This window comes from Echinops telfairi, unplaced genomic scaffold, assembly GCF_000313985.2.
Source record: "Echinops telfairi isolate 266 unplaced genomic scaffold, ASM31398v2 ScPeMD7_7466;HRSCAF=8504, whole genome shotgun sequence".
Lineage (NCBI taxonomy): Eukaryota > Metazoa > Chordata > Mammalia > Afrosoricida > Tenrecidae > Echinops > Echinops telfairi.
The window spans coordinates 930060-933803 of record NW_022111366.1 but is presented as its reverse complement, the minus strand read 5'-3'; the positions used below and the strand labels follow the sequence as shown (position 1 = coordinate 933803).

At 46.8% G+C, this 3744-nt stretch overlaps 1 protein-coding gene across 2 annotated transcripts in view; it reads right to left on the bottom strand.

Moving 5' to 3' along the window:
• The window catches only part of ACP6 (acid phosphatase 6, lysophosphatidic), a 26164-nt gene that overhangs the window by 21581 nt on the left and 839 nt on the right, over positions 1–3744 (bottom strand). The gene's annotated exons all lie outside the window — the stretch shown is intronic.

The following is a 3744-nucleotide window of genomic DNA, read 5'->3' as shown; positions in this document are numbered from 1 at the left end:
AATAACAAGCAAAAAAAGTAAAGGCAAGGCAACTATTCAGGAGGAGCACACCATTTCTAATGATAACAGACTAATATCTCCCAAGAGTCCCTATAAAGAGGATATCAAAAACGGAACTCACTGCCATTGAGTTGATGCCAACGCATAGTGACTCTCACTGCCCCCGTGAGTGTGCGCTACTGTAACCCTTTACAGGATTCGAAAGCCCAGCTTTCTATTCTGAAAGAAATATTTTCTTTCTATTCTGTTTGAAAGAACAGCTGACCTTGCAGGTAGCAGCCCAACTGGTAACCAACTACGCCACTGCCGGGGCCCTGTAGAGAGGGTAGTGCACGGAAGGGCCGGGGCCCTGTAGAGAGGGTAGTGAACGGAAGAGCCTTTGCAGAGGTCACAGCGAGGAGTTCCATGGGCCCGTTTGTTCGTAGCTCCCTCTACACTGAGTGACAGGATCTCACTAAGAAAGTTTTCAGTGAAGGTAACCGTACATGGTGGTCAGGGTGCTACATTCCAGGTAAAAGAGAAAAGCAATCTACATAAAAGTTAAAAAAAACCTTCCCAAGTACACATTTCAGAATAAAGCAATGGCTTTAAACCTACACTACATTATTAGAATCACGGGTAAATTGTTAAACGTTACCTAAATCCCAGCCCAGACTAATCATAGCTGCATCTTCTGGGGTGAGAACAAAACTTCTTTATCCCTTTCATGACCAAACCGTTTCCTGCTTTGACGTTTCTGTGAACACCAGGCATTTTGGAAAGCACGCTGAAGCCAGAGGGGGAAATGCCTTGAGGAATATGGACTCTGATACAGTGATGTGGGACACAGGTGCCCCACATGGAGTTTGGGTGTAGGATTGGAGAGTGCGGCGTTTTCTTCCATTTCATAGTTACACAGGTCTTCGCCCAGGCACATATTACAACTGGGACAGAAGCTTCCTGAAAAAAATGGAGAGGGTGAAAATGTTGGTGAATTCTCTTTGCCCCCGGGTCACACCAGCGATGCCTGTCACACGTCCACTAGCTCGGGTTGTTGTGTGATGTCATCCGAGCCTGTTTCCAGCAGGAGGAAGCAGCGCCAGGCCCAGGCCAGCCTCAACACCGCTGCTGCGTGTAAGCCCATTGTTGCAGCCGCCGTGCCGATCCACGGCGCCCGGAGCTTCTTTTCGCACTGACCTCCATAGTGACTCCAGAGGAGGCCCTCGGTCTACATCATTTCCCGGCTCTTCGCAGAGTCAGTAGAGCATAACAGTTGGTCCAAACCTAGACATTCAGGTTTTCATTCTCTGCCTGACAACTTCGTCTTTAGCACGAGGTCCTTCTATAACAAGACTAGCTTGGAGAAGAATAGGGGTAAGGGACGAGTATACAGGAGATGGGCGATGTGTGCACACAAACATAAGAAAAATCGCGTGACCTAAAATAAATCGCAAAGTACGAGATTGGCAAAAGATCAAAGCAAGGCACAAGGCGGAGGAAACAAGAAGAGAAATCCAGACACCAGAAGCAAAGCTGAATCGCTGCAGAAAAGCAAGCTAAAAACCCGGCAATCAAAGTCAGTGCCTACTACAATTTAGTTAGGTGGGAAGTGCTACAGAGACTTGATTTCACATGCGACCGGTTTTAATGAACTCACTTTTCAGTTGGACAATGTGAAGAGGGCATGACCCTGAAGGTTTCTGAAAAACAACTATGATCATGAATCACGCGCCCAACAGAGATCTGAACGCCCCTCGAGCCTGCTCTGACACTAAGCTACTGGGCCTGAAACACTCCATAGGTGTGATGTTTGGAGACCTGGCGATTTCAGGTTACCTGTTCGTGCTGTCAGGTAAGCACTGGACGGCTAATAGGTAAGCATGAGCTGTTAAACCCAGGTTGGATGGAGGCTCAAACCCCACAGCAGCTCTGTGGGAGAACGATGAAGCTGTTTGCTCCTACAGACATTTATAGGCTTGGAAACCACATGAGTCAGAATGGACTTTGGGTTTGGCTACTCTGTACTAGGAAGGCAGCTCTTCAATCACAGACCAAGCTGCTATGAAAGGTCACAGGTTTTCACTGGCTTGTCCCAGGATCATATCCAGGAAAGGGGGATCAGTAAGAACACAAAGGATTTGTCTCTTTATCGTAATTATCTGGACATGGCCACAAAACTAGCCATACTTTTTTTATATCATTTTTTTGTGTGCAAACTTCCACCAAAAACGGAGAGCTCCAAGGTGATTCACTCACTGCCTGCCAAAAAAGCCTTTGAGAAGTCTCACATAGTCTCTAGCAAGCCCAGCCTATGAGAGGGCTGCTGCAAAACTGTTCCCCAGTAGTGTATGAGAGTTAAAGGCACCAGAAGCAACATGACAGCACGAATACACAATCCTGCAAGGGTGGTGACCTGTGAGTATATGTGTAGATAGACATGCAGGCTGGACAGGTGTAAGCATGAGAATGGGACTATATCTCCATGGGGAACATATATACTTGCATAGGTGTACTTACCTTGGCTGCAAATACATCCATGAATGTGGTGGCGCAAACAGGAAACAAAGTTATAGAAATTCCTTAGACATAACCAAGCACTTATGGAACGAGTTCCTGAGCCTCAGGGAACAGGACTCTAGTCTGAGGGGACATTAATGTCTACTGGCATAATACAGTTCATCAAGCCAATGTTCTACATCCTACTTGGGTGGGCAGGGACTGGGGTCTTAAAGCTTGTGAGCAGCCAGTCATCTGAAATCAAAAGACATATAGAACAAGGTGACCAGATTTAAAGTGGGACACCATTGACGGGGGAGGAGGGGAGGGGGAGTTCTTGATTAAAAATGTGGTCTATATGGACCAAATAGACCGTTCCCTAGCTTGTCGTGTATTCTTTCCAAAAATCGGGACTTTTTTAAAACGCCCAAAATTGGGGCTGGCCTGCCAAAAGCGGTCACCTTAATATAGAAGCAACAACAAGAAAATTCTGTATGAGCCAGAAGGGCCAGCAATTACGCTAAAGTGGGGCAGGGAAAGGAGAGTACTAGAAGCAGAACAACCAGAATGCAACTAAAGAACATTGTTATGTCGTAATAAATGATAACTGTAACTAACTAATGGCCCTGGAGGCAGAGTGGGCCACAGGTTGGGTGGATAACTACACGGGCAGCATTCCAAAAGCACCAGACTCTCAGGATGAGGTCTCTGGCCCCCTTGCAGCCTTTTGGAAACCCACAGGGGCCGTTCTACCCTGCCCTATAGGGTAGCTGTGAGTCATAGTTGACTGGGTGTCAGTGAGTTTGTGAATGAAAGGCTGAATAATTTGTGTAGCAATTGTCAAATGGAAAGCTGCTTTGGTGTGTACACTTTCACCCAAAACACATTAAAATGCTAAAGTAAACACACAAACAAAAACCTGTTCCCAAAGGTAAGGAATGACCTCTTAGTGGAAGGTCTTAGATCCACGAGTTTCCTCCCAGTTAGGGTGTTTCCAGACACAAAGGTCCCTTTGACACACCACCGTCAAAATCGTACTGCTTTCAGGTCACACCCAAGAAGTGCACTAAAAGCATGCACTCACTCACGTGCAGTGCCTCGGCCCTGCTCCACAACTTCTGAATCGCAATGTGCATTTTTAACAAGATTTCCAAATGATTCCACAGCTGGTGATTCACCCGATGGCTGCATTATAGCTATCGAGAGGTGCTACTGGAACCACCAGGCTGCTCTACACCGGAAAAAGTAGATGGCGGGGGTGGGGGAGGG